Consider the following 24,854-nt stretch of genomic DNA (forward strand, 5'->3'; position numbering starts at 1 on the left):
GGTGGTGGGTGCTGCCTGCTGTGTGGTCTGTGCAGGGGGTGGGATGTCCCCGTTAGAGCTGGGCTGCCCTGCTCCTGGAGGTGGGCTGTGGAGACTGTCAATGAACTCTCTGATGGCATTGGAGTTGAAGCTGTGGTGGTCATCTTCGTCATCAGAGAAGAGAGGGTCGGGCTGCTCTGCAGGAGTTGTTGACTGTCCCCCTGTAATGTGAAAGGGAGATGCAGTTTGACAATGTGTTCACATGTGTGTTGTTGGCTTGTGCATGCTCACATACAGACAGCATGACTGTGTACAATGTGGCTGTTTTGGAGGGCCTGCCTATTTGCTGCGGGACAGTGGACATTTCAACGACATCACAAATGTGTGTTTCAACTTGTACATTGTGTACTCACATTTCCCTGCAATGCCACTTGTGATTGGCCAGTATCTACACCCAGTAGGCGCCAGTTGTGTCCTGTATTCTGTAGTGGACGTGTTGCGGTTTGTGCCACTTTGTTGTCAGTGTTGATGTGCTCTGCATGTTATGTGTGTGTGCTTCATTGGGGGGTGGCCCCTGCTGCTCTGTTTTGCTGCCCCTTATCCCTTTCATGCGGTGTGTCTTTGACTTCTGTGCTTGTACAGTGCTGACATGTAGTATACTTGGGTACATTGTTCTCTTGGTGGGAGTTGGGGTCTGGGGCATGGTTTGTCCACAGATGTGTTATGCTTAATTTTGCATGTGTGGCATTGTGCCCGTCTCCCCCGTCCCCCCAGTCCCTGGTCGTTACTCACCCTGGTGCTGTTGTGTCCGGTCCTGCTAAGCAGTATCCGGTCCCCCGACTCCAGCCACCGTCGCCCCACTGATGACTGTGGACACCATTTCCTCCATCTTGTCCAGCTCCTGTGGCGCAGGACTCCCCCTTCCAGTCTGCATTGCTGCCTTCCGGTTGTTGGCGAGTTTCAGCTTGGTTTTGCATTTGACATCATTCCAGCGCCTCTTGACCTCGTCTATTGTCCTATTCAGCACTCTGACTGCATTCACCTTGTCCACAATGGACTGCCATAGTCCTTTTTTGGTTGCCAATGACACAGTGGAGGTGACGAACAGTTGTTGATGATGTTCGACCACCTCGGTTATCAGGATCCTGTTTTCCTGCGGACTGAAGCGCTTCTTCCTGCTCTTCTTCTCCTTGCCCTTCCCTGACCCCAAGGTCCCTGGTAGGTCCTCCGGGGTTCTTGTGGGGTTCTGGGTCTCCTCCGTACTTGCTCCGGCAACATCCATTGTGCTTGGCTGTTGTTTGGCATGTGATTGTCAGTTTTCTTTCTACTTTTATTGTGATTTTTCCCACATGGCGCGTGTGAATTGCAGGCCTGTAGCTGGTTTTTGCTGATTTTTATATCACGATTGGCCTCATAGCAGCTTTTTTTGCATTTGTGTTTCGCATTTTTGCGCCATGGCGTTGATTTTGACGCTGTCAGTTGACACGTTTTCTGGGGAATATCGCATGGGGCCGCAGTGCTGAGAATGCTTCGTTAACACGGCGTAATTTTCCTGCGATAAACTGCGAAGTTAAAGGTTGCGTTAAGTAACTTTTGCGAGTGTTATCACACGTTTTTGTTAATATGCCCCTAGATGTTTTCAAACACTCCTGTACCATGCGGCAGGCACCTTGCGGTGCCTGCCATATGTTGCAGGGATGTTTATGGAGGCACCATAACGGAGGTCCATGGGGGAAGGAGGGTCCCAAAAATCCCTTTCCGTCTGCCTTTTCATGGGCAGGCAGAAAGTAATTTTGTAATCAAAACGGTGCAGCTGAGGTTGGCTCCGCTGTCATTTTGGGATTACAATTCTGCCCGCCGCCTCTAAGTATCAAGTATTGTGTGTGTGTGTGTGTGTGTATATATATATATATAAACTCCATTCCTCGGTATTATGTTCCTCACCAAGAATAGCCGAGCCCAGATCCGTCAGCGTGATTAAATAGTTTATTGGTGAAATGGCAAAAAAATATATATATATTACCTACTGGCGTTCGTTGTAGTTAGGACCAAGTTTCCATAGGAAGAGCATTTTTGGTTTTTGCTGATAACTTTGGCGTCATTTTATGAATCTTCATGAAATTTTCCAAACGAATTCTTTGTTCATATCAGCTCCTATGTGGAAAGTTTGGTGGTGATTCGTGAAGGGGGGGCTAAGAAAAAAGGGGGTACCAAAACGTGTTTTCTCCATGGTAATTTCCATAGGAAACTTTAGACAAGACTACAGGTCGAACGGGTTTATGGAATTGCCCCAAATTTGGCAGGGAGAAGAGTCTTGGTCTAGAAAGCACACTTTTGTTTATTTGGTGTAAATCCATTCAGTAGTGTTGGAGAAATATCAAAATTTACAGATATCGATATTTGGGAATTTTGCCATCTGATTGGCTGAGGCGTTACGAGCACGAGCTTGCTGCTTATGGGTTGTGAGCACTGCGAGCGGTTGCAACTAGGAAGTGTTGGCCACCATTTTGTGATTCCATTGAATCGAGTAAGGGGGAAAAGGGTGAAAGAGTAGGAAACAGGAGGATAGGAGCACTGTAACCTCTGTGAGGGAGTGTGAAGCGAAGTAGTCACACCTACCGGTCTGAAAGTGCGGTGTTGCTCAGAGTGACATGGTGCTGAGATGAGATGCTGCTACAGTCATATATGAAACCTAGAGCCTAAACCGAGAGGTCATTGCTGTAAAGTAATGTGCTATGGTGTTTGTAGGCTACCTGTGGAAGTAGTGTTAGTAGGCGTTTATACCATACAGGGAGTGGGAAGCAAACTACTGAGCTCCACTGTGCGTTTATACTATACCGGAAGTGGGGAGCGACGTACTACGGCTACCGGTATGAAGACTCTGGGATCAAACCGAGCTGATTGTTGTAAAGTGATGGGCTGTGGGCACTGTAGCATACTGGCCGCTGTAGTATAACTGTAAGTAGTGTTAGTATGCGTTTATACTATACAGGGAGTGGGAAGCGAACTACTCACCCCTATTGGTCTGAAGACTCGGGGCTTAAACCGTGAGCTCATTGCTGTAAAGTGATGTGCTCTGTGTACTATTTCAATGTAAGTCATAGTACAATGTTAGTATGTAGTGATACTATAATGTAAGTATGTAATGTTAGAATGTAGGGCTGTCATGAGGAGAATCTTGGGGAGTGTGTACATGGTGCTGGAGAAGACGGATGCCTTGGTGTCTGGTCCTGTTGGTGGCTGTTTAAGCTGTCTTCTTTTCCTGCAATAAATCTACTTATCGGATCCACTGCTGTCTTCCTGTTCACTACATAAATTTGGCGACGAGCAGGAGAAGGTGAAAAGAAGGCAGCACTCACCAAGATTTTGCGCTTGCTTGCGTTGTGCTGAAGACCCGTTTTCTTGGTGAATCTGTTTCTACTCATCCCAGGGTCGTGTGCTGAAGACCCATTTTCTTGGTGAATCTGTTTCTACTCATTCCAGGGTCGTCGGCTGCTCGTACTATGTGATCCTACCTCTGGTAGGATTTATATTTTTTGATTTTGGGCTTCGTCTGCCTCTCCACTACACTCTGGTTGCTGTACCACACATGTGCAAGTAGTGTTAGTTTGCGTTTATACTAATTCTGTAGTTATGCATTAAACAAAGCATCATGGTCCCATGGAGCGCAGGTCATACAATGTCCCGGGGTGTGCAAGTGTGGGACATTTATGTTTGCTATTACAGGGCGGAAGCATTGCTTGCACCCTGTGTTAGTAAATTCTTGTTTGCCTCGTTGAAGCGAGAGAAGGAAAACCTCGTATTGTTTCAATAAAGCGGAACTGGATGGTAAAAATGGAGAAAAAAAATTAATCGGGGTCTCACCCGTTCATTTAAATGCGCCCACTGGTGGGTAATGTACCGGGGCCAATCCTATTATTATATTGCGGGGTCTCTGCAGCACTGAGGATCTTAATCTCACATGTAAATTAGGCACCGGAGGGCACAAAGATGTTTTGCAGACCAGGGGATCGACACCTCCCCGGGTATTGTTTACAAATTGTTCTTGGGGCTTCGAGGCCAACTCAAGACAGGGGATCGGCAACCTCCGGGGCTTTATTTAAATATGCAGTGTGGGCCTCATCAGTCTTTGAAGCCTCGGTGGCCCTAGGCAGTGCCTTATTGGTTCTGAAATCACACGGGCAGTACTCATGTTGTTATAAAGTTATACACTCATAGAACTCTTGCCGTTGTACAATTACCCAAGCTTCATTTATATAATAGTCTGTTGGTTTATATTTGGTAGGTGCACCGGAAAATTAAACAAAATTTCCCTTATAACCGACTATCAACCGGCGATTTTCACAATAAAATACAGACAAGTGTTCTCAGAAAATGAAGACCCATACACTCAGTTATTTATTGTTAAAAAAAATAACTTTTATTAACGCAACACAAATAAATGGAAATGTAAGTTTATTCGAACAACATTAAAACATGAAATAACTGGGTGGGACTCCTCCAGAAGCAGCGTACAAAACCTGCAAGACAAAAAAGAAACATAATTATGTGTGCCATGTCTAAGAGAAAAAGAAAGGTAGTGAGAGTGAACGGAGGAAAGTGAGAATGGGACAGAGAGCGAGTGGGTGGAAGGGAGAAGGGGAGGGAGAGTGAAAAGAAGAGAGGGAGGAGGAGGCAGAGCACTGGCCTACTGCACCCAGCCCTCACTGTTCACCTCCCGTCACTCGTGTGTCTGGGAGGCTGGGGTCCGCGAGAAAGAGTGCGGTCCAGCAAGTCCTTAAAATGAAGCAGAGATATGAATGAGGCCAGAGATTACATTATTATCTATGGCAACATCGCTTGCCTGCACCGGTGCACCCAGGCTGCTGCACCCCAGCCCCTTTCTCTGCTCTGTGCTCAATTGCAGTTCCTGCGCGCCGAGTCTTGACTGCTCACCTGCCACAACCGGTGTGTCCAAGGACATGCCGGTGCGAGCTCCAACTCCGGGGAGCCACTATCAGGGTGGCCCAGCAGGTCTCCGGTCGGGGACGGTGTCTTGATACCACGGTGGAAGGCGTCAGAATGCCCAGGGCATCATCACGGGGTGAGCACCCGCCCCGCCCATTTTGGCTCCACTAACCCAGTATCTGAAAAGGGAGAAAAAATATAATGTTGGAAACGTCTTGAGGTAAATGAAGGTTCCTTTCAACATTAATAGAGAACACCAGTTGAGTGCATCCTTCCTTCTTGAAGTACGATCTTCGAACTGTTAGTGGTAATCATGGTTCAAAGAGTAGTTGGAGTGCACGAGAATACACAAGGTTAAATAATAATATGTTATGCCAACGTTCACATACAAAGGAACAGAGCGCATGGTAGAAGCATAATGTGCGGGTGTAATGCAGTGGCGCAAGCCTGTGTGCATGTACACTTAGTAATCAGCTCACTACAGTGCCCCAAAAGCCAATGCTGTAGGGCAGCGCTGCCCGCTGGCTCAGGCCTACACTACGGTCCAGCAGGTCCTTAAAATGAGACAGAGATGTGACTGAATGAGGTCAGAGATCAAATCGGTACGCAGGGTAACGTCGGTTGTTCGCACCTTTGCACACAGACAGATGCACCCCACCCCTCCCGCAGCACTGCACTCAACACATGTCTGTAGGGCAGCGCTGCCCGCTGGCTCAGGCCTACAGTACGGTCCAGCAGGTCCTTAAAATGAGACAGACATTATTAAGCAGGGCAATATCGCTTGTTTGTACCTGCACACCCAAGCTGATGCACCCACCCCTCCCGCAGCATCGCGCTCAACTGCAGCCCCTGTGCACCCATGCCCCACTGCTCACCTGCTGTCATTGTTGTGTGTCCAAACACGACGGGCAGCAGTGTTCACAATTCAGGTGCAGTGTTGATTGCGACGATGGTGTACGCCTTATGGATCCCTTTTTTTATTGTGCATTGTGATATGCGAGGTGGATGCGGCCATATCACCTGAGGCAGTGTAGAAGAACTGGGACATGTGGCGTCGTCGTTATCCTATTTATACGTATGCAAAATGGACTGGGCTTGCGTACGCCAGGCGTGCGTAGGGGTGTGAATAATAATTCCGGGGACCTGGGCGTTGTTCAGTTCCTGCCTGGCCTGGAAGTGTACTTATGTGTGATTCTGTTGCAGTTTTGACGTCGCAGAATGCGGAATTTACATTAATGTAGCATGTACCGGGAGGGCGGCAACTATCGCTAATGAGATGCTTTTCAAAAACATTGAATGGCCAACATCACATGTCGTTGTCAAGGTTGTGGATATGCGCAGACACTCATGTCAATGGTGTGTGGTATTATTGAAAGTGCTGCTATCGCGAAGTGCACACATGTGAATGTGTTTGGATGGAGGGAGGATCAGCAGTGAGGCTACGTCATAAAGAGTGATAACGTTCATTATAGTCAAGCAATGCATGCCAAACGTGAATCTGAAAGTCTCACATACGACACACTATTATACTAGTAAAGCCTGCCCACAGAGAATACAGCAATACAAATGTACACATTACTGTTCACTGTTTGTCACATGTGATCTAGGATGTGCGCTCTACCCGTGGCTGATGATACCCCTTCGGCCAGCAATACCCAGGCTGAAAGGCAGCACAATAATGTGCACACACACACCAGGGGCATCGTGTAACACACATTTGATTTTTGATGTAACGTTTGAGATGCATGGCCATCACACGTGGAAGGCTAATGTACAGACCATGAATATTGATCAAGATGATCGTTGCATGTTGTGTGTAGTAGAAGATATGTGTACACAGCAAAAAAACTCTCTAAGCAGAAGGGGTGTGTCTCATCAAACGCGGTAGAGAGAATGACTAAAATGGGTGGGGTCCTCCAACTGTTACAATGGGAAATGTTATGAACTAATCAAATGCGTTGTTTAAGGTCACATGGCAATCGCGCATCGAGAGTGCAAGGAGGCTGCACCCGACAAGATTTTGAGAAAATATATTGATCATAATATAAGTTTATTACAGTTAGAACTATATAAATGTTTAAAATATTTTAGATTATCGCTTGCTCTCATATACAGTTTAAAGTTATTTAGATATAGTTTTGAGACATTGAAAAAAACCGAGGGAATGGCGTACCCGGCGCGACACCAGAAGTCTATGATGCAACACAGGGCCTAGCAGCGTGCACTAGTCGCATAAGCAACGCGCAGCGGGCGCGACCCCATACGTACATGATGTAACACGTGGCTCGGTACTGCGTACCCGTCGGAACCTATGTAGCAGCTGGCGCGAACTCATACGTATATGATGTTGCGTGTGACGTGCTGCCACGAATCCATCGGATACGAAATGCGCATCTTTTACAAGTTTAGCAATATGGCGGATAGGATTTGCGTGGTAATGGAGCTTGGTACACTACCGGTATGGGAGTGCAGTTATCTAAAAAAAAAAAATATACATACATTTTTGGGGGGAAGATATAAAACATTACTCAATTTTTAAAGTTAAAAAAAAGAAGTATAATAGAGTTCCAAAATATTACAAAAAAAATAGAAAAAATATAGGTTTTATAAACATTAAAATATGAAATTAACATTTAAAAAACTTTCGAAATTCACTGAAAAAACCATAGGTTTTACAGACGTTATAGTTAGGAATTAGCATTTAAAAAACCTTTGAAATTCACACACAAAAACATAGGTTTCAGGGACATTACAGTCAGTTGGACATTTGACTCATATAAAACCAGAGAAATTCTCCAGTTATAGTTAGTTGAGCTAACTATAAATCGTGTGCCCGCAATGCACTGCTGATGATGTCACATATTACATCACTCATGACATGGTGAGTGACATCACTGATGACATCACTGATGACATCTCAGTTTTTTTATTTTCTGTTATATTTTGTAAATGAACGTTCCAAATTCATGTGGTCTACGCCAAATACAATGCATGACCACGACCGACACGTTTCTGCAACCACCTTCAACTGCGTCTTACAGTTATCAGTGTAAGCAGTATATTAAAACAGATAATTTTTTATTTCAATGACCCCCAGAACACTGAAACGCTAATCTTACAGGATCTCAAGGGGCACAAAACGGTCTCCATTGATTCAAAATATCACACATTATCCCATCCCCCGGTTCCAGACCCATTTTTTAAAATTAAAATAAAAAGGGAGGGGGCTGTGTGACCCCCTCTCCAAGACCGATTTCGGCCCCGGGACCCCATTTCTCAGGGCTAGGCCTGTGTTCATATTTTTATTTATAAAAGGAAGGGGGCCCCCTTCACCAGGCTGATTTCAACCCAGGGACCCCATCCCTTGGACCCGACCAATTTTATTTTATTTTTTCAAGGGAGGGGGGCTATGCCGCCCCCCTCCTAGGCCATTTTAGGCCCCAGGCACCCCATCCCCTGGGGCCAAGCCATTTATTATTTATTTGGCCCCCCTTCCAAGGCCGATTTCAATTTTTTTTTTCAAGGGAGCGGGGGTCTAGTGGCCGCCCTCCCGGGCTACTTTCGGCCCAAGGAGCCCAATCCCTGGGGCATTGTCATCTTGTTGGTACCCACGGGGGGAGCCGGCATTGCTTCTTAACCCCAGAGAGCTGCTAAAATGCAGCTCCCTGGGGGTAAAAAGCAAAGAGCTCCACTTTGAACAAGCGAGAGCAAAATGCTCTTGCTTGTTCAAAGTGGCGCACTTGTTTGCTATGGGATGGCGGCATAGCAAAGAGCAATGTCCCGGGGTGGGCACCCCGGAACATTGCTGGAGCCAGCCCTGGGGGGTGGCAGTCCTCGTGGCCATTTACTGCTCCAGGAGTGGGGCAGCTCATGTGCATATGTGTGTTACTATATATGTCTGTCATGACCCCCTCCTGCTCCCTCTCTGTCACAAACCTCTCTTGTGTCCCTTGCGTAGTGGTCTAGCATGCAGATCCCTTGTGTCCTCTGAGTAGTGGTCCAGTGTGCAGGGCTCAGCTTGCTCTACACTATAGTGTCCTATGCATGCTAGATCATTACTGATGTTTACCCAACACGCTCATGACGCTTTCCCAGTATCCTCATGATGCTTCCACAGCATCCATCATAACTGATGTTCTCCCAGCTCCCTCATGACTGATTCTTCTCCAGCATCCCTCATAACTGATATTCCCCAAGTTCCCTCATTACTGATACACTACCAGCATCCCTCATGGCCAGTGTTCCCCCTGGACCCTCATGAAATATGGGCCCCCAGCATCCTGCATAACCAATGTCCCCCCTAGCACCCTCATGACTGATTGTAGGAAAGTTCCACTTTTGGCATGGTTTCCCCCCACTTTTTGCCAGGTATATGGTGCAACTTTAACTGAAAGTGTACTGGGTTCCTGCTATACAGGTCCCCAGTACCAGTGTTCTTTCTCTAGCTTGTACGATTGTTCCATAATTGGCACCCCTTTAGGATCCTTGTAAGTCCCTAGTAAGTGGTACCCCTGGTGCCTAGGGCCTTGGAACTAAAGTGGGTCCCTAAGGGCTGTAGCAAAAATTGTGCAACCCTAAGGGGCCGCTCTCTAAGCTCATGCAAACTGCCTGCATGTCTTGGTGTAGAAAAAAAGGAAGAGTTGACATGACACACATCCCTGTGTGCCTTGCCTGCCAGTACTACATGTGGCATAGGTACGTCGCCCTTACGGCAGGCCTTACAACCTTAAGGCAGGGTGCACTATACATATGTGTGGGCATATCTGCCTGAGTAGATGTGTCCATGTGATATCTAAGTTCACCCTTAGATATTACAAGTGCACAGGAAAGCCATAATGAGTACATGGGATGGACACTCATTATTATGAGTTTCCCAAATACACGATGGCTAAACTGTACCCCAAGGTGTTTGCTACCAAACACCTCGTTTTATTAAACCCACACTGATGCTAATGCTGTATTCATTAATAAATGCACCCAGAGGGCACTTTAGAGGTGCCTCCGAACACCAACTGACTACTAGTATGTTGACTGACTGGTCTCAACCAGCTAGCCACCATAGACAGGTTTCTGACCTCCTGATATGACAACCTTTTCTCTCGGATGCCAGGAACAAACCCTGCTCTGGGCTGAGAAGTTCACACCTCCTCCAAGCAAGATGAGAATTCCATATCGGAAAGCTTAAAAGGCCCTGCCGCCTTTAATATGCAACCCCAGGCCTCACCAGATAGTGAACGTGCTCACCCTCCTGTACTGACACCACTTTCTGGCAGCAAGACTGGAGGGAAAATTAGTAAGATTAGGAGCTATGCCTCCATACAGCTAGCACCAACCCTAAGTCAGGCCAGTTGATGTGGACCCCACTTTTCAAATTTCTCCATCTTGTTTTGGAAGGATTAAGCATTTTAGGGTCAGTGTTATGCCCACTTCCCACAGTAAGGGGTCATATATAGGGTGTAGATGCCCTAGAGGTGGGTAGCCTATTGGCTACTACCTGTCTCTCCCCTTAACACCCCTAAATTAAGTATTTAGGTAATACTTCTGAACCCAAGTACTCAAATTCAATAGAAGAACAGAAGGAGAACAAAAAGGAGTCACTGCATGGCGACAACTGCAGCAGAACTTTGGAGTGAAATCCTGACATCCTCAGCCCTCTATAGATACTTGTGACAGAGTGAATCATTCTGTGAGCTGTAGAACTACCAAAGCCTTGGGCAGCCTGCCATCACTTCAAAAACTACAGACAGTCTCTGTTGGGTAGAGGAGCTACTCCCCTGCAGTCTGCAGGCACTGACAAGCAGAGTCTGGCACACATCTTTGCAGCTACCCAGCCTGTCCGATGCCGCAGATGACCAAGAGAAGGTACATGTACTCTGGAAGGTCAGATCTGTCTCCCCACTGAGTGTGAAAACACCAGTACCAACTGGAGCTGGCTTATTCAATGCTAAACGTGCAGCAGTGTTTTGAACGACTTGTAGCCTTGAGAGCAGGTCCTCCCTAATCCCTACCAGTAGAGCATTTCGATAATCTAGTCTGCTGACTAGAAGCGCCTGAATCAGGACCCTTCTGGTGAAAAGAGGGATCCAAGGGAACAACCTTTTTAGCATGTGCATCAGTCCAAAGCACTTGCCTGATAAGGTCTTAACGTGCTCCTCCATAGAGAGGTTGTGATCAATTGCAATGCCCAGGTTTTTTGCCCATGTTTTTGGGGTAGGAGCTTTTCCTAGTTCCACTGGCCACCACTCCTCAGGCCATACATCCTCAGCTTTCCCAAACAAAAAGATCTCAGTTTTGTTGGAGTTAAGCTGTAGGAAGTTCTTTCTCATCCATGTGGCTATTTTTAACATGCAGATCTTGAATCTTTCTCTGGTCACCCCGGGGTCCTTCTCTATGGGGGCTATCACCTGAGTGCCAACCGCATAAGAGATAGTTTGGAGCCTGCAAGATCTAATGATGGTGGCCAGGGAGGACACATAGATATTGAACAGAGTGGGGCTTAGTATGGAGCCCTGTGGTATCCCCTTGTCTACAATTGTAGTCTGGGACACAAAAGTGTCCAATTGTACACATTGAGATCTGTCTGATAGAAAACTATGCAACCACTCTAGTGCCATCCCTCTGACACCAATCTCTCTCAGTTTATCCAAAAGGATTCTGTGAGAGATGGTGTCAAAGTCTGCCGACAAATTTAAGAGGACTAGCATTGTGGGCGTTCCCTCGTCTAACAGTAACCTAATTGAGTCTGTTACCTCCGTTAAGGCAGACTCGGTGCCATATCCATCACGTAAGCCTGACTGCGAGGGGTCAAGAAGATTATGATGTTCCAAGTAGTCTGAAAGTTGTCGGTTGTCGGTTAGCCATGCAGTACCAACCCCAACTGTACCAGATGCCCTGCAACAAACAACAAAAGTGAGATTCCAGTCTGGATTCTCACTGCACCACGACCAAGCAGCCATCAAGGAATGTCAACATCACTGAGACCGACTTCAAGTGTGGCCCAGCCACTTTGATTTTGCCCCTGCCAACTGTTAGTCCCTCACCATAAAGTGCATCTTTGCGCACCCAACCCATCCAATCAAACCACACTGCACACGAGGTGCCTGACCCGAGTCCTGACAAACCAGCTGTGTACCCTTGCTCCAAGACCCCTTACCACCTAAATCCCAATGTAGGAGCCCTTAGACTTGTCAACAAGTCCCCTGAGCACCCTGTTTTAGGATGCCCCCCCTTAACCATAATGCCAGCTACCAGCCTCACCAGAACCCTGCTCCTAGTAGAACCCTAGTGGTACCCAAAGAGCTGCTGGCAGTACTTTGGACCTTGGCCCACTTCAATCGAAACCGTGATGGTGAACCCCTGAAACATACTGTATGTACCTTTATCCATCTTTGACTTTTTATCCCATAGGATTTCATGGTGCGGAGAAGTGCACAGGTTTAAACATTTTACTTTCCTGTGAAAATTACAAAAACAGTACTTACCTTTAAATAAAGTTCTTGCTTTTAAAACGTATATATAAGAAGTGTTAATTTTCTAATTTGGTCCCTGATTTATTCAGAGTGTGTGTCTCATTTATTGCCTCTGGGAGTACAGCAAATGCTTAGACTACCCTCTGATAAGCCTAACTGCTCGCCCACGCTACCACAAAGGAGAGCATTAGTTTTATCACTGTTTGCCTCTGTAAACTAATTGGGGACCTACTTGGCTCTCTGCACAGTTTACTTTATTTTAGTATACCATTTATAGAGCCAGCTTCCTACACTGATGCCCTCCAAGCAACTGTAATTAAAATTATGATTGAAACCCTACAAACATTCCTCAAATCCTGTGAATCAATGGATTAACTGCACTTGCTGTTACTAGGGCCTTGTTGTAGTTTTCTATTAAATCCCTGCAAGCTTCCCCCAGAATCCCATGAGCCAATGGCAAGCCTTGCTGTCACTGCTACTGGGGCCTCGGTGTTGTTTTCCATTATGCATGTTAGAGCAAAAATGATATATTCATTTCCCCCAGGTTCGAGAACCTTCCAGATGGCCATGTGCACCATGTGCTGCATGTGACCTATCTAAATCCACTGAGCCTTAGAGAGGGTATATAAACCCTGCACAAACCTGAAGAGTGACCTTTTACCCCACCCTGTGTTTCAATCATATGCCTAGTAGTGCAAGTCATTCCAACCTTTGCTCCAAGTGTGTCCTTAGGAGTGCAATAACTCCCACCTCTGCTCCGAGTATATCTTGAGGAGTGCCAATAACTTTAATCCGTATTTCACATTTATTTTTAGGAGTGCCACACTCCAATCTGTTATTTAGGTATTTCTGCTCTTATACTGAGCTGTTGATTACATTTGTTAGTTTATGTCACAAAAGTAATCGCATAGTCATTGTATCTAATGTTAGTGTACTGATGGTAACTGCCTCCTCTTGTACTTTCAGTGCATTAGGCCATAACAAATCCAAGTGGTTCTGGTCCAGTACACATCTACCTCCCAAACGTAGAAGGTGTCAGCAGTGACACAAAGCCGCTGAGCAGATCTAAATTTTGGTTCCTTAAACTGCATTTTCCTCAGGAGGGTTAGGAGGTTCAGCATCAGCTCCAGTGTTGTCTCCATGGTTGGGACCAGGTGAGTGCATGACAGTGTGTGTGTGTGTTGTGAGTTTGAGTGTAAGTCTCTGTGTGTGGGAGGTGCTTATATGGGGTCTGTAGGAGACTATGTGTACATGGGATTGTATTCATGTGTATATGTATCTCAGCGCATAGAGTTGTGAGGGTGTGTATATGACTGAATGTATGTGAGATTGTGTGGTCGTGTATGTCTCTGTGTATATTTGTGTTGTGTGGATAAGAAAAAATGTGTAGGTAAGTGTGTGTTTTTTCACGATTGTGCATATATTTGTGTGTGTGTGTGTGTGTGAGTATTTGGACTTACGTGGACTTATGTGTGTCTGCCTGTATCTATGCTCTGCTGATGGTGAGTGTCACTGTGTATGTATGATTGTGTGAATGGGAGTGTGAGGTTAGCTGTGACTCTGTGTGGGGGTGTTGCATGTATAGTGGGATGGTGAGTGGGAGATGTTGAATGGGTGTGTCTGTTGGAATATGTAAGTGTGTGTGATTATATGGGTGAGTATGTGCGGTTGTGTACATGTATCTATAAGCGTGTAAGTGTTAACAATTGTGTTGTAGTGTGCAACAGATTGCATATAGTATTAAGTATTTGTGTGAATTGTTAATTTTTCTAATATTTTTTTTAATCAAACTTTTATAGGCAGCCTGGGGACCAAATATTTGAGTCCTCAGATGACAGCTGCAACATGCTGTTCAAGTAGTGGCCAGCCAATCGCAATGTGAGATGAGGCTCTCCGATTTGCAAATTCATTCCGAAGCATCCACATCCCTATATATAATTTTTTTAAGCCTGTCCTCTGAAAAAGTACTGAATATATTTACACCAAAATACCAACACTCTTTCTGGAACAAGATCTAGCTCTCTGCCAAATTTAGTGTAAATCCGTTCTGCGGTTTGACCTGTTGCTGTGTCTAAATTTCCTATGCTAAAACAAATGGGGAAAATGCATTCCGACAGCCGTCCACACACAATTTATTGTCATTGTTTGCATGACAAACTGTGTTAAACATCTATATGTTTTAACCAGATCTGTGTACAATGTATGTAGTTCTGGAGCTCCCAGATCATCTATACCTGGAAACGTTGTATATTTGGATAAGACTGGCCATGTTGCTCCCTCATTGCTGAGGGAACCTAGTCTAACATTACTGTATGTCTTTGGTAGGGCGCCTTCAAACAAATGTTGATATTCTTGGTAAGTTAATGGTATTTCCAATGCTGTGGTAGTTATTAGGAACTGTATCTGCAGTGTATGTGTGAGCCAGTCTTTAAGTTGTATTACCTGCAGAGAATGTAAATCATTAGTAGAATACCTCTGTCCCTGTGGAGTGGTGTTTCAACCTATTTGCATGCAGGACTTGGTGAGGAGTCCTAGGGGTGTTCAGGTCTACCAAGTAGGTAACCTCACCCTTTCTCTCTATGATTCAATAGCGCCCAGTCCACTTGTTCTAGAGGGCCCTAGGAGCCACAGGTTCCAACACCCACACCAATTGTCCTGGAGTGTACTCAGGCATGGTAACCTTTTGGTCATACCAGTACTTGATGAGCTACTGGCGCTTCCAGTTTTCTGCCTGCCTTGAACATGTACCCTGCCATGCAAGAACTCATACCTTGCAAATAATCCAGCACATTGACCTGGGATTCTTTAAGAGGCTTTCCCAAGGCCCTCTCACCAGGCAAATGGCACCGTACAGGATGCCCAAACAACAACTTAATGGGACTAAAGCCAATCCCTTTTTAAGGAACCACCATGTTGCTCAGATATGAATTTACTTTAAATAAATGAAAAGAGAAGATGTGTTTGGCGAACAGGAATACGTTGGTTTAATTAAACGTTGTGGCCGGGAGGACCTCAACAGTGTGTGTCTGCTCAAATTCTCTCAGAGTGCAACGTTTTGGCCCTTGTTAGACACAGTTCATGAATCATGAAGTACTATAAAGCAATTTTCTACATTCCTAAAAAGCATCTCAATATTAAATCAACAAGTGCGATCATCTGATAAGGACACAGATGGCTCCCAACCTTGGGGAGAGCTAGCTTGAGCCAAGTGTATGTTTCCAGAAAAGGAGGAGCGCATGATCACTACATGTGGTGTGCATGTCGTGTCTTAATTGATTGAGTGTTTCTATCTCTATGTGGTATCTACCTTTGTGGTATTTTGGGGAATGCGAGCCCTCGACAAAACATGTTTTATTAAGGCAGATTTCCTCAGTCCTGTTTGTGGTGCAACTATCTATCTGTGTAATCAGGGTTTTCCCTTAGCATGCATTTGCCTTTAGGTTAAGAGAGACCCCTCCCTGTGATCTGGTATTTAATAGGTGTGGGTCGTAGGACTTGTTTAGAAAGTGTGTACACATGTATAGTGTTTGTTACCTTCTCTCTAGCTATGTGCATACTACATAATTTGAGGATCTTTTTTTTGCCACAGGAAACCCCAACTTGTACGAAACCATATAACAGAAGTACAACAAAGTGAATCAGCATTAGTGACGTGAATAGTTTGGAAACCCATAAGGGGATCCACGAAAAGATACTATGCAACCAGTCATGCTCTGGGTCACCTCCCTCCTTCTTTATGTCAGCTTACAGACGATGCATTCTTGGATGGCATGGGCTAGTGTCCTATTGTCCATATCATTTCCAAGGATAAAAGTACAACAGGAAGCATCAATCTTGGCACACACCACACCCTCCAATGCCGTCATCCAGTTCAACACATTCCGATGTTGCATCACCATGAGGCGGGTGGCCCTCAGTTACACATTGATAGAATTTAGACTAAGCTCGGTATTAGTTATCGTCTTCATAATCTCCCACCTGGCTACCTGTAATCAGCGGGTGTTCACTTTTGTTTGAATGTTGAACAAAGGTGTTGACCCTCCAGCGTTTACTTGAGTCTCTTTGAAAAGACTGAATTCTTCTGGAGTGCCCTTGTACGGAGCCCAGACAAAATAATCAGCAGTTCTTCTCTTTCACGCCTGATGCAAAAAATTAGTTTTCTTCAGTAACAGATGTTGAAACAACTCAGACAGATCTTCTCCAGGGACAACTAGGGTTGGGGTGTGTATGGTCATGAGGGTGCCGAGGCTACGCCATCTAGGTACAAGCAGGGTGTAGGGAAATTTCCCACACTGCCAATAATAATCCATCAACATAGAAGTGCCCCTTTGCCAGTCTGGTATGTAAATTACAATGCTGCAATTCTCATTGTTGCCCAACGGCATGGTTACTTTGCCTCTGAAACATAAGGAGTACAATGTAAGTTTCCATACAATTAGGGGTAGCCCCTTCCCTTCCAACCATGTGTACTTATTGATCTCGCTATCCTAGATTTCCTGGCACGGTGTCTCCATTCTGGCATTTGACCCCCTCCCATGGGACTCATTTCTCCCTGCATGATTAAGATGAGCGGCCCTGCACTGGATTCAATGTCTGGGGTCCATTTGTCATTAAAGAAGGTGACCCCAAAGATGTTAAGGGCCGCTCTGGGATCGCAGACAGAGGTGGGAGAAGATGTGTTTATACACTGCTGAAGTGGTCTTGCTACCTCAAGGAACCTCTTTCCTACAAAGTCCCAGGGGCAAAATAGTATCCTCTCCTATGGTGCCCTTCCTGCATATCCTTTCTACCTCAGATTAGATATCACTCAGCTTGGTGAAAAGATACAGTGCAGTTAGGTTGGTTTCATAACATGTGATGTTTACTAGTGTCCTATGGGTTCTACTCTATTAGGTCGGATTTCTGCACTGATTCTGTATTGGTACAGATTGACAAGGTACTTTGCTTTTTCGAGGGCTTCCTCTTGTGATAAGTAAAGCTTATCTGCGCCTACCACGTGAGGTATCAGTGAACATATATGATAAGACCTGTTCGTAGATTGTGTGCTAACGCCAGTCTGTGTTGATACCAGGTGTTGCGTAGGAGTGTGCTGTGTAGTGCATGAAGAATACTAGTGTTTGGTTCAGTGTAGGTGTATGTGAGGTGAAAGAGGTCTCTGTGCATGTGTTGCAAGAATGTAGAAGTAGAGCACATGAGATTAGGCATTCTTTTGGCTCCGTGGGAGCTCGAGAGCACCCCGGCTAGAGAGGGCATATACATAAGAAAATAGCTTAGGAAGCATTATGCAGCTTTTAGGGTCATCCTCAAAGGGGATAACTGTCATCTGGGCCTGTCACCTGTTGTCTGTTGTTTGGAGTCTGGGCACCCAGAGGTGTCTTTCCTGGTATGGTGCAGAAAAATGTCTTCTAAGATGAGGCTTCAAAAGTCAGTTTGGAATTTGTGTTACTTGAGCGATTGGCCTTGTAATAAAGTTTTTGAAAGTTTTGATTGAAGGAATGGCAAACTGCAGCTGTGTTGGGACACTTGTAGTTCAATTGCAGACCTGCAGGATAAGATTATAGGTTTGCTGAGGAAAAGCACATTATTAGGCAGTTTTGGAGCATTCCTGGGGCTGATTCACGGAACTAATCTGAGATAAAATCCTAAACATACTACTTTTGGTATTCACAGAAGGCATTTAGTAGTAGTAAAGTTAGAACTCCTAACTTTCCTACTACTAAACTGAGACAAAATCCTAACTTTATGACTTTTGATATTCACAAAAGGCATTTCGTAATAGTAAAGTTAGGACTCCTAACTTTACTACTACGAAATGCCTTCTGTGAATACCAAAAGTAGTATGTTTATGATTTTATCTCAGTTTAGTAGTAGTAAAGTTAGGAGTCCTAACTTTACTACTACTAAATGCCTTCTGTGAATACCAAAAGTAGTAAGTTTAGGATTTTATCTCAGACTAGTTCTGTGAATCGCCCCCCCCTGTTATTTATTTGTTAATGGTACTCTCTATGATTTTACTAGGGGGCAAACTTTTCCTTGTGCTGGACAGAGGGGATAGAATTTTTTCGCAATGCTGTGGTTTTATCCTAATTTTAGTGGATGCTGGAGCTTTTGGGATAATGTTGATGTTTTAACTTCTTAAGACTATTCATATTATGGGATCCCCCTTGCCACAGTGGGTAGAGTACTCCTCCCTGTGGGATGCTATGCTTAAAGGTGTGATGTTTTAACCAGTGTGGTGGTTTCCTTTCTACCTGCATGGGCATTGTGCATTTCTGAGGAGAGGTGACTGTTTAATTTTAGGCTAATGTTTTAGTTGACACATGTGCTTTCCTTGGGTCTCAGGATGTGGCATGGAACAAGGTTTCTTTCTAATTGGGCTGAGTTACTTGGCTACGCCGTTCTTCTGGAAGGGTTGAGAATCTTTGGACTGTTGTCATTCTCTTAATGTGCAGGTCTCATGAGGATTTGTGATTTTGGGCGTTGCTAACTTCAACAAGGAATATTGGAGGTTGTGTGTGGACCCCATCGGAACCTGCAGGGGGAAATGGCTGGTTCTATGTTGCTTTGCTTTGTTTTCTGGGCAAGAGTCTGGGGTCTTGTTGGGACTTTTGCGAGTTCGGCCTGATGGAGGTGGTGCTACTGAATTTGATAGATTTTCCCTATTGGATACTGCTGCTGTCATAGCCATCACTGGGCTATGGTCTCTATGACTTAGATGAAGCCATGGCTGGGGGTATTTTGAACAGCTGGGTATGGTTGGTGAGCTATCCCTGATTCTCAGGTACGGACAGCGAAAGTAATTTGTGCAGACCCCTTCCCTCCCATCACTCTTCTCTACCTCAGACCCAGGATGTTCTGGTTCTGTCACACTTGGCAGTAAAAAGAGGCTTCCTACTTGGCCTATCCAATGGGCAGACCTTGGATGTTTTTTAGAAGCTTTTAGGGGAGAGGATGAGGAGACCGAATGTTCTGCCCACGATAGGGGTCAGGTGGACATCTGGCACTTGTCATGCTGTGTGTAAGTGAACCAAACCAGCTACACGCCTGGATGGAGTTTTCCTACTGCTCTTTCCTCCAAACATACGGGAAGCCTGGCTTCTACCACTGGAGAAGTTGCCACATTTTGCAACTATAGGAGGGCCTCTATTTGGAGGATGAGGAGACCGAATGTTCTGCCCACGATAGGGGTCAGGTGGACATCTGGCACTTGTCATGCTGTGTGTAAGTGAACCAAACCAGCTACACGCCTGGATGGAGTTTTCCTACTGCTCTTTCCTCCAAACATACGGGAAGCCTGGCTTCTACCACTGGAGAAGTTGCCACATTTTGCAACTATAGGAGGGCCTCTATTTGGAGGAGGCCTGAAAAATGTTGGAGAATGGGGCCCTGTGGATATGGGGCCTGCCCAAGTGACATGGACAAAGGGACCTAGGTGCCTTTCTTTTATGCACCAGTGGGAGCCCAGTCGTGCTCCCTCGTCAGACTGTCTTCTCCAGGGGATCATCAGCAGAGGTGGCCTTGGGTCCCCTCCGGGCACCCCGATGGCAAACTCTAATGGGGATTCCCAATTGACATACCATGGCTGTCTTGATGACCAGCTGTAGTGGCTGGTAAGGAAGTGTGACTGGGGGTGATATGAAGGGGGTAGGTCATTTCAGGCAATTGTTTGGACTTATGGCAAGTTAGTACCCTGTGATTGTGTCAGGGCATTGCCGTCCAGGAGAGTCACCCCACCTTGCCATAACTAGGGGATCAGTGCCTGCTGGACTGAACTCCCTGTTTGTTGCAGCAATTGCCATGTGCTCAGCCACCCACCTGGTGAGGTAGGTGTAGCCTGATTTACTTGAAGTCAACTGGGTGATGCTGGTGCAGCACTCTGACTCTGAGTTTGGTTTTGGGGTGAGTGCATTGTGGGAGCTGTCCCTGTACTATCCCATTTTGGTCATGGTATATTTATAGGCAAAACCGGTCTGCCGTGTGGCCCATTCTGTAACAGTAGTGGCATTCTATGAGGCTGGCTTGAGTCCAGCCTCCCTGACCTCAGCCACTAGGACTGGGCAGAAAACCTCTGGGGTCCAGATGCACAGTTTGCATTGAGACGGGTGCCTTCTGGATGTTTGCAGCTAACGTAACCCCCTCAAGTTGTCCTTTTCAACTTCTGTTGTACCAGCTTGGCGTGTCTCTCTGGGCTTGCTCCTGCTTCGCCCTGTCCTTTTCCTGTCACTTCTGGTAATAGTGTAGTATGTGGGCTGGTTCAGTCTGAAGCTTCATGGGTAGTCCCCTGCTGTGGATGTTGTAGAAGAATGCAACCTGGGGACACGTGTCAGTGCAGGGCTGTCCTCTCTCCTGCCCCCACCGTTCTCTCATTCTGTATAAGAACTCAGTCATGGACTCCTCAGGCTTCATTCTCTCTGCCATTAATCCTCCTACGTCTGGGCAGTCAGGGAACAACTCCCTCAGGGGCAGTCAGGGAACAACTCCCTCAGGACCATCCAGATCTGGTGCTTGAATGAATTAAATGTTGCCCTGTCATGCTCAGTGTTGAAGAGTGTGGCTGCGGGTATGCGGGCCTGGGAGAAGACCGAGTGGGTCTTCTTTAGACTGCTGAGCAGGCTTTTGATGTCCCCTATTGCTAAAATTATACCCGCTGTGTTCTATTCAAAGTAGCAAATCAATTTTCCTGCCATCTCCATCAATAGGGGCAGCATATTCCTGGGTCCTCCTTTGTCCATCTGTGCCCAAGGCATGTAGATGGTTCCTGCTGTGCCTTTTTAGAGTAGCGGACAAATTCTAGCTCGGGGCAGCGGTGTAGCACTCCCATCGTCTCAAGCACTCCTACATGTATGTGTAGTTCCATTTTGGATCTCCCCCTTCATGCCAAAGGTTGTTGTCCACAATGGCCATGTCCTCGGGTTCGAAGGATCCCTCCTCTGGCCAAGGATGTTCATACTCGTGGCCCTTCCTTTCAGTCCAGCAAGCCATTCGGTGACAAAAAGGCTGTAAGAGGACCTCGCACTCTTCTCTTCATATTATGTTTTTAGACGCTGGCCTGTCTGACTAGCACTTTCGAGGGGAGCAATGGATGTCCTCGTCGCCACTCCCCTTGTATGCAGGTAAATGGTCCATACTTCTCCTTCTGTGTTTAAAGTGTGTCTCTACCAGGCTTTCCTGGGTACTTATCTCCTGGTCAGCCCCTCTCCTACATCGACGGCTCAGTGATGTACGGGCTGCTGTTAGGGGCCTGCCTCCCAACTCATCCCTGGGCTCATCTCTATATGGGGCCCGAGGTCAAGCTCTTGTTGCTTCCGGATGAGGGATAGTTGTTCCACCCTCTTTGCTGGGCTTCCCAGGCAAGAGCTTTCTCTCTCTCCATCCCTAACTTTCACCTTTCTTCCGACTCCTACCTAGGTTGCCTCCTTCTCTCAGTGCTATGTGCTTTTCTTCTAGGCAATGTATTGGGCTCAACTTCACTCCCTGATGCTTCTTCCGTGCCATTTGTCTGCCCAGGTGGAGTGTAGCCCGCAGTTCCACCTCCAGAATCGGATCCTGTGGGACTGGCACTCCTTTCTTCTCCTCTACTGGTGGAATCACCTTCTAGGAGGGCCATAAACCTCCCTCTGACCTTATGGTGCCCAGTGGGGCATTCAAGAGAATATGCACTTCTTGTTTGGTTCAGCCAGCTAGGTTGCAGCCGTTGTGTGAGGGGTCAAACCCCGAGGGGGCTTGGTACTGGTCTGAGCCAGGGCCGATGGGGCCCGGGCTGGTGGAACATGGAATCCTCTCCCCCCCACCTGCTTGCTGTCCCGGGGGTGTCCAGCAGCCTCCTCAACTGGTGGATTGGTGTAACCTAGTGCAGGAGCGACTGGGATAGCCGCATCAGTGAGAGCACATCTCTGTCATGTATGGTGGGAGAGGTGCAGATGCCTCACTCATGTGTTCAGAGATAGTTTTGTAGGCTGGGGCCACTTTGAAAATGGTCCACAGTTCTAATAGGGCCTCCCGCTTGGCCCTCCTAGGTCCTGGATGCCTGGTCTGTATATGAGTCTTTGTGTGTTCTATGGTGTTGGTGTCAATTTGTGACCCCATTGGAATGGCTGGCCCTCCCAGGGATGGTGGCCCACTGGGCTCAGCAGACCTCCATGTCTGGGACTGCTTGTAAATAAAGCAGTTTTTTAATTAAAATGCAGCCCATTTTCCTTAAAGGAAAACTGAATGCTTTTTTTAAAAAACAAATAGAACATTTTCGTTTCAGTTTTTTAAGGGCAGGTAGTGGTCCCTGGGACCACTGCCTGCCCTTACAATAATATTTTAGAGCCTTAGAGCCAGTCACAAAGGGGAAGGGGTCCCCTGGGGACCCCTTCTCATTTGCGACTCCATTACCACCCTATTGAAGAGGGCGGTAAATTGCGAGTGTTTTGCGACCGCGATTGCGGTTGCAAAACTTTCATACATGGCTAGAGAGTCGCTATTAGGAAGGGAACACCCCTTCCTAACAGCGAGCCGCAAAACACAATTTTGCGAGTCGCAATTTTTTGCAACTCGCAAAATAGTGTTTGTACATGGCCCTGTAGGTTTTTGCGTGCGCAAACGAGTCACAAACCTGTTTGCGCACGCAAAATTTGGTCGTACATTTGGCCAGAGCCGCCTAATTTAGAGTTTGGAAGAGGGGATACTCTGTCAAACAGTGGTAAATATCTCATAGGCTTTAACCCCTTCCATGCGTCGGATGCGCTGGAGCAGTCCGATGCATAAGTACTCATGTACGTCGGACGGCACGAGCGCATCCCACGTAAATTCAGTGTTTTTGCTCCCCCTGGGGGGGCAGATGGGGGCAGTAGCCCCCAATCTTCTCACCAGGGGGGCAGGAAGCCCCCTAGATACCAGGGATTGTTTTGGCATTTTGAATTAGGGGTGGGAGCTGCCCAATATGGGCATGCCAATACTCCCACCCAAGCAAAATAAGTGTCTTTCTGTCCCTCTAGGGGTGGCGTAGCGAGGCTCAACAAGGAAAAATGTTTTAATTTCTCCTCGTTTTTTTCCTCTTTCAATGCGTGCTGCAATTCTACTGCACGCATTGAAAGAAGAAAATGCCTGTAGTGATTGTTTTCGTGCAAGAAGGTGCCCCTTCCTGCACAAACACAATCTCCCCATGGCTCAGGCATCATGGTGCAAGGGTGCCTGTGCTGGTGCATGGCAGCTCTTTGTGCGCCAGTGCAGGGGAGAGCACAGGAATGCGACATATCATTGTAAATATGTTGCATTCCTGTGCTCTGAAAGTGGTGCAGTGTAGCGCAGCAAAAGGGCTTGCGTTGCTGCTGCATTTTCTTGTAAATCTGCCCTACAGTATTACCCATGTTTTAAGATATTTAAAACAGAGTGTGTTTGTCTGCATTTTTTTGTCCGAGCGAGTGTTTAAAAATCCCAAGAGAAATCCAACTCACAACTTACCATTCCTGACTTAAACGTCTTGTACCCAACTATTTGTTAAATAATACATTTACTGGTGGGTGTAACACCCCAAACACCCCGCCCCTTCCCCCCCCCCTCCGAAGGTAGGCCCCTGTTTCTTTAAGTCATAAGGACTTTTCTTACTTTCAAATTTGTGTTTCTACATTGCACATTTGTATTTTGTTGATCGAAGGCCTCTGGTTTGTAAATTACCTTTGAACAGATAGACCTATGGGGCCAGATTTACAAGCCCCTTGCGCCACTTTTGCGTCACTATTCCCATATTAAAAGTGACGTAAGGGGCTTGTAAATCTGCCCCATGATCTCTAAGCAGTGCCTGTTAGGGAGGCAATGCCTCAGTGAACAAGCATTGGCATAGCCAATAGGTCTTGCCTTTGGGACCTTATAAGTATTTGGTTATGCTGCACAATATCTTTGGTGCAACGACATCAACTGTTGCATGGCTAAACACTTAGAAGGTCCCAAAGGCGAGACCTATTGGCTAAGCCAATGTTTTTTTTTTTTTAAAGGACAAGCAGTGCTATCAGGATCCGGCTGCCACTTAGAGGTAGAGAGAGGGAGGTGTGTAGAGAGAGAGAGAGAAGTGTGTAGAGAGAGTGAAAGAGCTGGGTAGAGAGAGGTGTGTAGAGAGAGGTGTGTGGAGAGAGGTGGGTAGAGAGAGGTGTGTACAGAGAGGGGTAGAGAGAGGGGTGTAGAGAGAGTGGTGTAGACAGGTAGAGAGAGGTAGAGAGAGAGAGGTAGAGAGGTAGAGAGAGAGAGGTAGAGAGAGAGAGGTAGAGAGATAGAGAGAGAGAGGTAGAGAGAGGTAGAGGGAGAGAGGTAGAGAGAGAGGTAGAGAGAGGTAGAGAGTTAGAGAGAGGTAGAGAGGTATAGAGAGAGATGTAGAGAGGTATAGAGAGAGAGGTAGTGAGGTAGAGACAGAGAGGTGGGTAGAGAGAGGGGTAGAGAGAGGGGTAGAGAGAGGGGTAGAGAGAGGGGTAGAGAGAGAGG

Source organism: Triturus cristatus, chromosome 6 (genome assembly GCF_964204655.1).
Source record: "Triturus cristatus chromosome 6, aTriCri1.1, whole genome shotgun sequence".
Classification (NCBI taxonomy): domain Eukaryota; kingdom Metazoa; phylum Chordata; class Amphibia; order Caudata; family Salamandridae; genus Triturus; species Triturus cristatus.